Source organism: Grampus griseus, assembly GCF_964374135.1.
Source record: "Grampus griseus genome assembly, chromosome: 1".
NCBI classification, from domain to species: Eukaryota; Metazoa; Chordata; class Mammalia; order Artiodactyla; family Delphinidae; genus Grampus; species Grampus griseus.
The window spans coordinates 71038284-71051446 of NC_139017.1; the positions used below are offsets into that span (position 1 = coordinate 71038284).

General features: G+C 47.2%; 1 long non-coding RNA gene across 1 annotated transcript; it reads right to left on the bottom strand.

Moving 5' to 3' along the window:
- Positions 1–100: 100 nt before the first annotated feature.
- On the bottom strand, positions 101–10690 carry LOC309826260. Its single transcript, XR_014297091.1, has 3 exons — positions 10606–10690; positions 2458–2507; positions 101–237 (listed from the first exon to the last, which is right to left on the bottom strand). It is a non-coding gene; the product is annotated as an uncharacterized lncRNA (long non-coding RNA).
- Positions 10691–13163: the final 2473 nt, after the last annotated feature.

Consider the following 13163-nt stretch of genomic DNA (forward strand, 5'->3'; position numbering starts at 1 on the left):
ATACATTTTGTTTGCATTCCTGCTATGTGCCAGGTGCTACGCTACGGGCTAGATTCTGGAGGAATATCCTCCACGTTCCATCACCATCAAACAGAGCAGAATCATGCTCTGTTCTCAGGATGCCAAGATGGATGAGATGTAGTCTCAGTTCCCAAGGCCTGACAGCAGCTCTGCTTCAGTGGTGCAATTCTTGCGATCCTGTTGGGGGTCTGTGATCAATTCCTGAACAGTAAAATTCTGAAAGACAGCAAAGAGCAGAAGGTGAGAGTGTGGCCTCAGAATGAGAGGGACAGAGGTCAGAGTCCCAGCTCTGTCCAAAAGAGATTTTGGAGAAGTTGCTTACCATGCCTTGAACCTCAGTTTCCTCATCTGTTACATGGAGATAAGAATAGTAATAACCCCACAGGGGTTGTTGTGAGGATTAAGGTCCACAAATCACGTGACATGTAGTACGTCTTCAATAGTACAGCCATGGTTGTGACTGTTGGTCAGCACTCACAGCCAGGGAAGTCCCTCGGTCCTTAGTTTTCAAAATATAATTGTGTTCAGTTAACTCTCAAGTGCCTGACTGGAGCCACTTAAGAGAAGAGCCAGGGGGGACCTCCCTGGCTGTCCAGTGATTAGGACTCAGCCCTCACTGCGAGGGCCAGGGTTCCATCCCTGGTCGGGGAACTAAGATCCCACAATCCATGTGGCACAGGCAAAAAAAACAAAACAAAAACAAGAGATAGAGAGAGAAAAGCTGGGAGGGAATCTAGGGTGCAGTGGAATTGCATCTAGAAATGGGTCAGGCGGAGGTGACAGCAGTTAAAGGGAGCGAGGAGATGAGAAGCCACATCCCCACCCCAGCTTCCCTTCCTCAGTTCTCCTAAGGATTCTGCTGCCGCCACCAAACCAACCAAAACCACACTCCGCCCTGGACAAGCCAGGAAAGCCGGCTCAAGCCCTACTACGTCTCCCTCTGCCGGGAGCTGTTGTTCAGGCATCCTGGTGTTGGACCCTTGCTCTCCTAGGCCAGTCCCATCCTCCCCTCCCCAAAAGTGAGTGACACTTTGTGATGAACACCTCTCTTCTCTGGAAAGGGAGCAGTTGGATAGAAATATTCTTTACATACGACCCAGGACAGGACAATTGTAAAGGTTGGAAGCACATCTTCTCTGCCCCGGGCCTGAAGCAGCCGGGATGGAGGTGGTAAGATGGTTCCATAAGGTTTGACAGGAGCTGCAGAAGAGCGATCAGACTGGGCTGTGATCAGACTCAGCCTCCCTGGGGCACATCTAGGGACGTGGGCTGTCTGCTCTGATCTCCCTCCTGCAGCCCCACCAGCGTACCAAGCTCCTGAGACACAGAGGAGAATGTGGGATCTGAGTCTCTTAATGCTGTTAAGCAAGGTCATGACCATTCAGCCGTTCATTTCGTAGCTATTTATTGAGCCATGCGTTGCAAGGTCAAGCAGGCCCTGCTTTCAACCCTGAGGACCTGGCAGTGAACAAACAGGTATCGTCCTTGCCCTCATGGAGCTGCTGTTCTAGTGGGGGAGACGCACAATAAACACACACAAATAGATACATAAGATGTCACGAGAGGTTTGTTGAAGAAAACAAAGCTGGGCTAGAGGATAGAGTGACAGGGATGCTGCTAGACTGGATTGCTAGGGAAGGCCTCAGGAGGGATGGAAGGAAGTGAGAGGGGATCTTACAGACTGATAGGCCAAGGGAACAGCAAATGCACTGCCCCTGAGGTGGAACAGCAAGGAGTGTGACAAGAGCTCAGTGAGACATGGGGCAGTGCAGGAGGGGTAGCGGGGGCCAGCACACAGACGGCTCAAGGCCCTGGTGAGGAGTTTGGACCTTACCGTAAGGATAACGGGGAGAAATTTGAAGGGTCAAGAGCAGAGAAATAATATGACCTGATGTATTATTTTAAAGGATTCCTCTGGCTGTCTGGGGAGCAAGTAACCAGTCCAGACGCCACTGCTGCAACCCAGGCAAGAGCCGACGGTAGCAGTAACAGTGCAGGAAGCAGTCAGATTCTGGACGTACTGGGTTGGCCCAAAAGTTCGTTCGGGTTTTTCCTTGACGTCTTATGAAAAACCCAAACGCACTTTTTGGTCAGCCCAATATTTGGAAGGTAGAATTGACAAGGTTTACCAAAGGATTGGATATGAGGGGAGAGAGAAAGGAGTTGTTATGGACCGAATTGTGTGCCCTTAAAGTCATACGTCAAAGTGCTAACCCCCAGGGTGACTGTATTTGGAGATGGGGTCTTTGGAAGATAATTCGGTTTAGATGAGGTCATGAGAGTGGCCCCCTCATGATGGGATCAGTGCCCTTATAAGAAGAGACACCAGAGAGCTCCCCCCACCTCTTTTGCTCTCGCTTTCACTCTCGCCCTCTCTGCCAAGTGAGGTCAACAGAAAGAAGGTGGCTGATTGCAAGTCAGGAAGGGAGCTCTCACCAGAAACAGATCATGCTGGCACCCTGATCTCAGACTTCCAGCTTCCAGAACTGTAAGAAAATAAAGCTCTGTTGTTGAAACTCCCAGTCTATGGTGTTTTGTTATGGCAACCTGAGCTGACTAATGTACGAGTCAAGGATGGTACCCAGGTTTTTGACCTGAGCCACTGATGGCGGGCCCATCTCCAGCAGGGAGCCGAGAAGACCCCTCCCAAATGCAGCCTGTTTCTCCCTCCAGGCTGAGAGATTCACTTTCCAGACTCTGTACTTTAGTTCTGGCGGGTAGTTAGTTCAGGCTCTTACCCGCGTGCCCCTTCTTCAACTAAAACAGGACTTCACCTTCGAGGCCCACCTCAAGTATGATTCCCTGCCTTTGGGCTCCTTGTTGTGTGCTCCCCAAATTAGAGTGCTGGATGCCCCATTGGGATTTATACCTCCACCCCTTCTCTGGACTGGGCCACCTTGAGGGCAACCCCTCTACTGGGCATGGCATGGTCCCCACACCCAATTGCTGACTGAAATGTTGGGCTGAAAGGAGACAGGACTTTGACTCCACCAGGGTGAGTCCTTTCCCGCCGCTGGGAGTCCTTTCCAGATCTCCATCCTCGAGGGCCCGCTCTTTCTACTGCTTCCTCTGCCAGGCCCTCCACCCTGAGACAGCTGGTCAGCTGGCAATGGAGCTAAGTCATCACACCAGTCCCCACCTTCCTCTGCCAACAACACCTTCACCCTAGGCTTGCAGCTCCAGCACTCACAGCTCAAGCCAGTAGCAGGTTAGCTCCCATGGAGGGGGCAGGCCACACCCCTCCATCTCCGCGGGCGTGGGCAGCGATGGTGGACAGGAAAGAGGGGGGCCCCGCCCTGTTGGCTGGGCTAGGCTCCCTGGCTGGCTCTCAGTGTGCCCTTCACTGTCCTATCTTCTTAGCCAGATCAGTTTGTAAACAATATCATCCTTCCCACTTACTCATTCAATAAATATTTATCTATTTAAGTATTTCATTTTATTAGCCATTTAAATATGCAGCAAATGGCTACTGAGAGCCAGCTATGTGCCAGGCACTATTCTATGCGTTGGTCACACAGCAACGGGAAAAGCTGTCAAGAACAGGAACAAAAAACTCCTGATTCTTCACGAATGTGAAACTTACTAAAGTTCTTTTTAACTGTATTGTTTTAAAATGTGTCACTACTGGGAGTTCCCTGGTGGTCCAGCGGTTAGGACTCAGCGCTTTCACTGCCGTGGCCCGGTTCAATCCCAGGTTGGGAAACTAAGATCCCGAAAGCCACGCCACGTGGCCAAAGAATAATAATAATAAAATGTGTCACTCCTTGAAACTGGTGGTCTGACGGCATCAAACTCCTGTCAAGTGGTTTGCAAATATCAGATGAAAAAACCCAGAAGATCCTGGGTTCAGGAAGGGAGAAGCTGGGCCAGTGGGGTGGAGGAGTGTCTTGGGGAAATGCTCCCAGAGAACTCCTCCAGGGTTCTGAATCTCCCCTTCCGATCTTCATTTTTCCAAGCTCTGGACATACCTGAAGTTCTGGATTCAGTTAGAACTGCCACATCTGAGATGAGCAATAAACAGAGAAGCAGGTTCAGATGAAAACCACAGGAGGATGTTACAGGAACTGGGGCTGCTTTATCTGGGCAATGGAGGTCTGAGATTGCAGGGGCTGGGGATGGCACTATTGGTTCCTGTCTTCACCACGGAATTGGCTTACTAAGTGCTTGGAGAAAGCTGTAGGAGTCAGACCCAGGTTTAGGTACAAGAGCCTTCTAGCACCCAGACCTGCTGCCCTGGGAGGAGACTGGGCTTCCTGCAGCTAGGCAGGTAGCTGGGTAATTCCTGGCAGGAGAATCATAGACACAGAGGGGTAGGGGGCCTAAAGCACACTCACCAGAGCCACTGCGGGAAAGTTGAAAAGGCTCAGCAGATGATTGTGAGAGACCCCGTATGGCAGCACCCACTCCCTCAAGTGAAACATGCTGGCCTGGTGGAGACACTGGATCAGTGTCCCTCTGAATCATTTGGGTTGGGGAAGAAACTCTGAAAAAATACCAGTGCTTGCCCCCACCCCCAGAGACTTTGATTTAATAGGTTTGGGTGGAGTCTCAGCACCAGTATTTTTCTTTTAAAGCTCTCCAGACAATTTCAATGAGTAGCTAGAGGTGAGGATCGCTGATCTAGACCAGCACATCAGCCCCCTGCCACCGGGGAGCTCGTTAGAAGGGAGAGGCTGGGAATTCCCTGGTGGCGCAGGGGTTAAGAAACTGCCTGCCAATGCAGGGGACACGGGTTTGATCCCTGGTCCAGGAAGATCCCACATGCCGCGGAGCAGCTAAGCCCGTGCGCCACAACTACTGAGCCCACGTGCCACGACTACTGAAGCCCGGGCGCCTAGAGGCCGTGCTCCACAGCAAGAGAAGCCACCACAGTGATAAGCCCGTGCACCGCAACGAGGAGTAGCCCCTGCTCGCTGCAACTAGAGGAAGCCCGCGCACGACAACAAAGACCCAATGCAGCCAAAATTAAATAAATAAATAAATGAAAGAAAGAAAGGAGAGCTCTCAGGATCTTCCCCAGACCTACCGAATCAGAAACTCCAGAAGCAGTCTGCATGGAACAAGCCCTCTGGGTGATTCTGATGCACAACAACGAACTTTCAGGCCTTTTCTAGCTCTAAGAGTCTCAGAACCTCAGGGAAACAAAGGTCGATAATGGCTTACCCTCTTCACCAAGGATGTGCGTTCATGGTTTAACCTGCTTAGAGAGCAAACCAGTCAAACCAGTCAAACCTGAGATCACAGAATGGTTTCACTTCTTTGTTAGTGTCTCACTTCCTGAAAAATCCAAAACAAAAACTACCCATCTTCAGACTTTTTCAGTAAGTGTTCAGCTTGGCAGCAAACAGTAGTCCTTGAATCAGATGCACCCATCACCTCCTGTCTCAGAAAATCGACTACTTGAGTCCTTAGGACCCGACTGCCTGCTTTATGAGGTCTTCACTTATGGGACCCTGCCATCCACTTGGCTTTCATCCCATCCCCAGGAGTCAGTGTCAGTACACAGAGGGAAGGACCTGCCAGGCAAGAGTTGGCCCAGCTCACCCAGAGAAGAAAGTGGTGGCAAAGCAGGCTTGAGCAGAAGATGTCAGTCCGGGCACCACTGTTCATTCAGTGGAAAAATGCCAATGTGTCAGTGGTAAAGGGAAGGGAAAACCAAAACCCTGTGTCAGAGGAAGCCCACAGCAGAGGGCTTATTTGCAGGGAGGTAGTTTAGCACTCTGCGCTGGAGGTTCTGGATGAGACTAGAAGGCTGTGAGGATCCCAGGGTTTCCATCCGTCAATTCCACCCCACCCCCTCTGCCCCAGTGTAGAAGAGAAGGAGGGACCCAGGCTCCCCTCAGAGATTTTTCTCCGGGCCTTTCTCTTGGCCTCAGAGCAATTAGAAAGGCCCCAGAACCCAAAAAGGAATCAAGCCCTGGAGAGGAAGTAATGGCAAAATCTAGGATACACAGTCAGGTAAGAAGGAAGAAGAACAATAGTTAGTGAAATCTCAGCCCCATTGAGGGGAAAGCCAGGAGGAGAAGGACACTGGGGGAACGCCGCTCAGGCACACCAGCCATCTTCCTTCTCCCATACCCCTCCCTGCAATTCCCTCTGAGACACTGTCATGAGGATGTCCCAAAGGCACTATCATGTGTTATAACAGGCAACTGTTCTGTAAATCCTCTGGACCCTACCTCTTGCTCCAGCTAATGCTGCGGTGACAGTTTCATACAAGCTTCAACCAGCTAAGTGCAGGTACAACCTGTCAGTGTCTCTCCTTGGAATCTGTGCCACCCCTCCCATTTATTGCCCTGGGGTTTCTTTGCAAGAACCTACAAAGACTTATGCATGTGTAAACTGAAAGCATGGGGGTGCTAGGGACTGAATGTAGCCTCCCAAAATTCTAAACTGAAACTGAAACTCTAAGTTGAAACTGAAACTCCAAACTCTACCCCCTCAATGTGATGGTATTAGGAGGTGGTACATTGGGAGTTGATTAGGTCATGAGGGTGGAGCCGCCGTGAACGGGATTAGTTCTCTTAAAAAGGGGCTCCAGAGGGCTTCCCCGGTGGCGCAGTGGTTGGGAGTCTGCCTGCCGATGCAGGGGACACGGATTCGTGCCCCCGTCCGAGAAGATCCCACATGCCACAGAGCGGCTGGGCCTGTGAGCCATGGCCGCTGAGCCTGCGCATCCGGAGCCTGTGCTCCGCAACGGGAGAGGCCACAACAGTGAGAGGCCCGCGTACCGCAAAAAAAAAAAAAAAAAAAAAGGGACCTCAGAGAGCTCTCTCACCCTCTTTTCACCATGTGAGGATACAAGAAGTTGGAAGAGGACCCTCCCCAGAACTCGACCAGGCTGGCACCCTGATCTTAGACTTCCAGCCTCCAGAACTATGAGATTAAATTTGTTTTTTATAAGCCACTCAGTATACGGTACTTTGTTTTTCTGTTTTTTGTTTGTTTATTGAAGTATAACTGACTTACAATATTATATTAGTTTCAGGTGTACAACATAGTGATTCGATTTGTATTTTATTTTATTTTGTCTTGTTTTGATTTTTTGACCATGCTGTGTGACTTGTGGGATCTTAGTTCCCTGACCACGGATGGAACCCAGGCCCTCGGCACTGAGAGCATGGAGTCCTAACCACTGGACTGCCAGGGAATTCCCTCGGTATCTTTATACATTACAAAATGATCACCACTATGGTACTTTGTTATAGCATCCTAGACTGATTAAGACAGGGAGTTAACAAGAGTGGGGCACTCTTGATCAGCAGGGGTCAGGAGCCAATAGATACATTTCCCCTTTTCATTACCTCTTTTCATTTCATTTCATTTCTCAGAAATGGTTCTGAGATCCATTTCATGAGGCTCCTCAAAAGGTCCTGTGGGATTGAGCATGAGTCACCTGTAGTGGTGGCCAACTGAATGATGCATCTTTATATCATCTTTCCCTTCTTCCCTGTCCACTCCGCTTGTTCTGCATACCTTCTCTCTGGATCTCATTCCCAACTAAACTACCTGCATGAAAAACACTTGATTCAGGCTTTGCTTTGGGGAGAAACTGGCTAAAACAACTGGTTCCAGACTAGAATGAAGACTATCAGGATGGGATTTTGGAGCTGGATCACTTTTTAGTCAGATGGCAAAAAGGATTCCATTGCTGGTAATTCCTGGTGTATGACAGCATCAAATAACTAAGATTCTCACCCGTGGTGGACAGGGATGTGGTAAAAGGTGAAGTGTTGGCATTTGTGATAGCTATGACCCTTTAATGGCATGGGGGCAATGGTAATTTATAAGGATTGGCTGGCTTTTAACTGCTTTGGAAGCCTTCAAAAAAAAGAAAATTATAGGCTCAGGTCAACTAACTAACAACTCAAGGCATACCACGAAAGTCAGAGAGCCTCTTTGGCAATGTCTAAGGAGACTCTCATCTAAGTTGCAGGGCAGACAGTGAGAAAATCAGATACGGGATCTAACTGAGGGTAGCAGAACAGCAAAGGAGACTGAATGCACAGCACCAACAGGTCTCCTATATCAAAGTCAGGACCCTGATAGGAAAAGAGTAAGACTCAAAGACCTGGAATGAGACATCTGTGCACATGAACCTGAGAATGCTGAACCTCCAGCTTCATCTGAACGCTCCAGGTCAGCAGAAGCAATCCTCTCCCCTTGCAGCGATCAGCACCACCATCGAATACGTAAAGGATACAGGGATGGTAGTTTTGTTGGGATAAAGGGATGGATACATAAGGGTTCATATACTATTCAATTCATTTGTCTGGCTCCTGCAGAAGCCAAACAGAGTGGACGATAATGGGTTACCATAAACTTAACCACATGGTAGCCCCAATCATAGCTGCCATACTCAATGTGGTGTATTTACTGGCCAGCTTCTAGCATTGATATGTGACTATTGGTCTGGCAAGTGTGTTCTCTATCCTCCTTGGTAAGGATGGTTTAAAGCAATTTGCCTTTATATGAGGACAGCAGTACACAATCACTGTCTCGCCATAAGATCATGCTAACTCTCCTGTTCTCTAACCAATAGAGTCTGAAGGGAAATCAATTGTCTTGACGCGCTGCCCAACATATGCCTGTCCACTATATTGATGATTTACTAATTGGACTTGATGATCATGAAGTGGTAAGTAGTTCAGTAAGACTAGAAGGTTCAGGCTCCTGACTGTATGGCTGTTAGTGTGACTGACGCCATCTTGGGCCCTTACAGTTTCTCCTGACCTTTCGCTGACCCTACCCAGGACTGTAGTGTGCAGTGAATCACTTCTCTGTCATCAAGGGCTTTGTAGTTAATAGATATTTCCTAATGATCATTCGGACTAGGTAGCCTCTATGCTCTGTTAGTCCCCAAACAATGATGAAAAACCTTCCCTGACATATTCCCAGTGCCCACAAGACTAGTTACCCATTCACAAATCTTAACTTAGGAATGTACGTCCTGTTTCCAAGCACATACCCCCATACCCTAGGTTAACTATAAAATTATCCCAATGGCCCCCCTGTGGTATGGAAAGCAGCTCGATCCCAATCCCACCCACTGATCCACTGATTATACGGAGCTGCCTCGTTTTTCCGTCTCAAGATGCCTTCTCAGTTTGGTGGGTGCTTTTCATTCCCTCTGTCCTCCAACACTGCAACATTGAAGAAATTTTTAGGGATCCAATAATCTGAGGTATGCCAGAACATCTCCCCTAAAGTGAAGGACAAATAGTTGCATTTTGTGTCCCCTACCACTAAGAAGAATGGTAACTGGCAGAACTCTTTATTTTATTTTATTTTATTTTTTTTTTTTTGCGGTACGCGGGCCTGTCACCGCTGTGGCCTCTCCCGTTGCGGGGCACAGGCTCCGGACGCGCAGGCTCAGCGGCCATGGCTCACGGGCCCAGCCGCTCTGCGGCACGTGGGATCTTCCCAGACCGGGGCACGAACCCGTGTCCCCTGCATTGGCAGGCGGACTCTCAGCCACTGCGCCACCAGGGAAGCCCTCAGAACTCTTTAGATTTTGGAGGCAACATATCCCACACATGGGAATATTGCTCCAAACCATTTATTAGGTGACCTGAAGGGCTATCAGTTTTGAGTGGGGTTCAAAGCAAGAGAGAGCTCTATGGCATGTCCAGGCTATGATTGAAGCTGTCCTGCCACTAAAGCCACATGACACACAAAAAAACATAATGAATCCAAAGGCCTCTACAGTGGATTAGAACGTTGTAGAGAGTCTCTAAAAAGCCCCAATAGGAGGGCTGTAACACAGACTCAGGGTTCTGGAGCCAAACTCTGCCTACTGTGAAAGAGAATGTTATCATTTGAAAAATGGGCTATAGGGCTTGAGCACAGACCCAGCACTGACTATGGGACATCGAGTGACTATTCATCCAGAGCTACTCATCTTGACTGGGTATTATCAGATCCATTGAGTCATAAGATTGAGGGGGCACAGGAGCAATCCATTGTACAATGGGAAAATGGCATATTTGGGATTAGGCCTGAGCAGAGCCAAAAGACCCATGCTAATTACATCAACTGGTGGTCCAGACTGTCTATGTCCTTGGCTCCAGTGCTTTTCCCTCAACTTATATCTATGGCCTCATGGGAAACTTTCCAAGACCAACTGACAGAGGAACAAAAACTCAGGTCTGATTTTGAACACTTCCTATATATTTGATATTAAGGTATTACTGCTATTTTCAAGTGTAATAATAATGTCATTTTTCAAAAGCATTTATCTTTTAGTGATACATACTAAAATATTTACAGTGAAATTATGTAATGTGTGCAACTTGTTTAAAATATCATGAGAGGGGAGATGAATGGGACAGAAATGGCCATGGTTAAGCCTGAGTTAGGGATAGATGGGAGTTCATATACTATTCTATTTACTTATGTGTATGTTCTAAATTCTCTGTAAATCAAAGTTAAAACAAAAACCCAGTCTGGTCCAGAGATGGGTCAACATGATACACTGGGGTTAGCTGTAAATGGGCTGCTGCTGTATCACAGCCTTACTCAGGGGTGGCCCTAAAGGACACCATGGAGGGAGATCCTTCCGGACCAGAGCCTTGAGCATCACACCTAGTCAGTCGTTTACTTTGTATGGCAGAAGTGGCCTGAGGTCGAGTATACATGGAGTTCTGGACGGTAGTGGTGAATGGCTTGGTTGATCAGGGGCCTGGAAGGAGAAAGATTGGAAAATCAGAGACAAGGAAGTACGGGAAAGAAAATATTGGTGGAAAATTTGGGAAAATAATTAAAGTAACTTTTGTTTCTAGTAATCAAATTACGTTCCTAACAGTGAAAGAAGGGTAATTTGGTTCTTCCATTCTTGAAGATGTTTTCATCTAACACTACCTTAGCCTTTCCAGTCAAAGCTAAGGACAGCAGAGCCTGAGAGTAGCTCTTCCTCTCATGGAACTCTTAGCCTTGTGGTGCCCAGAGCTCTATTCTCTGCCTCTTCATTCTCTAGGTGATCTCCTCCAGTTTTGTGGCTTTCAATACCATTAATATACTGATGTCTATGGAATTTTTATCTCCTCCCAAGCCTCCCCCCTGAATTTAAGTCATGTATCTAACTGCCTGGTGGACATTTCCACTTAAATACATAACAAGCATCACAAATCTAACACAGTCAGAACCTTGCTTCTGCATCCACCCCTTCCTATTCCTCCCCCAGGCTTCTCCATCTCATAAATGACAACTCTATCATTCCAGCTGTTCAGGTCAAAAATCTAGCGTCATCCTTGACTTCTCTTTCTCTCATACATCATATCCATCCATCACCAAATCCTGAGACCTATACCTTCAAAATATATTCAGACTCTAAACGTTTTTCACCACCTCCGTGGCTACGACCCTGGTCCAAGCTGCCTTCACCTCTTGCTCGGATTATTAAAATAACCTCCTCCTCCTCCCTTGCCTCTACACAATCTATTCTCAACACAGGAGCTAGAGTCATCCTGTCAAAATAAATGTATTTCTGATCACATGACTCTTCACAATCCTCCAATGGTTTCCCATTTCACTCAGAGTAAAAGCCAAAGTCCTGGGCTTCCCTGGTGGCACAGTAGATAAGAATCTGCCTGCCAATGCAGGGGACACAGGTTCATCTTCCTGGTCTGGGAAGATCCCACATGCCGCGGAGCAACTAAGCCCATGCGCCACAACTACTGAGCCTGAGCTCTAGAGCCCACGTGCCATAACTGCTGAAGCCCTTGTGCCACAACTACTGAAGCCCGAGTGCCTAGAACCTGTGTTCCACAACAAGAGAAGCCACCGCAATGAGAAGGCCGCGCACGGCAACGAAAAGTAGTCCCCGCTCGCTGCAACTAGAGAAAGCCTGCGTGCATCAACGAAGACCCAACACAGTCAAAAATAAATAAATAAAAATAAAAATAAAAAAGGCCAAAGCCCTTAAAATATCCTGCAATGCCCTACACATCATCTGGGATTCTCATCACCTCTCTGATCTCACCTCCTTCCAACTCTTCCTTGCAGTCATGCCATTGCAAATATCTGTCTGTTCTTCCAGAATTCCAGGCATACCTCATGGCCTTTGCACTTTCTGTTCCCTTGGCCTGGAATGTTCTACTCCTATATGGCTCATTCCCTCTCTACCTTCAGGTCTCTGCTCAAATGCTACTTTATCAGTAAGGCTTCCCTTACCTCCCACAATCTCCCCCTTCCCTCCATTACACTATACCAAGGGTTTTCACAATTTTGGTTTCAGGACCCCTTTACACTCTTAAAAATTGAGGACCCCAAACAGCTTTTGTTTATATGGGTTATATCTCTCTATATTTACTTTGTTAGAAATTAGAACATTTTAAAATATTCATGTATTCATTTAAAAACATTAGCAACCTCATGTTAACAAATTTTTTTTAACAAATATTTTTAATAAAAATAACTATATTATCCAAAACAAAATTAGCGAGAGCACTATTTACATTTTTACAAATCTCTTTAATGGCTGGCTTAATAGAAAAATAACTGGATTCTCATACCTGTATCCAATCTGTTGTGATATCACATCCATGTAGCCTCTGGAAAACCCCAGGGTATACGCATGAGAGAATGAGAATGAAGGCAAATAATGTCTTAGTATTACTTCCTACAAAAATTATCTTGACCTCAAGGATCCCCTAAAAGGGTTTTAGGAACACTCAGGAGTCCCTGGCCCCATTTGCAGAACTATGTACTACACTATATTTTAATAGTTCTTACTGTCATCCAACATAACTATGTATTTACTTGTTTTCTTACTGTCAGTCTCCCTGCACTAAAATGAAAACTCCACGAGATGGAGACTTTGTTCTGTCCACTGCTCTAACCCCAGCTCCAAGATCAGTGCCTGCCACATGAGAGGCACCCAGTGAATGAATGAATGAAGAAATGAAGAAAAAAGGAACAACAAATGTTATCATTTTTAGGATTATCTCATCACGAAGAATGCAGCGATGCTGTAAAACACCTCATTTTTAAAACAATTCCATTGATGAATTTATCCTGGAGTCTCAAGTACCTATCACCCAGATAAGACAATTAACCACCTATGATCAATTTTATTTCATCCGCACCCCAACCCAGGCCCCTCTACCAAGGTTCTTTTGAGGCAAACCACAGACATCATCTGT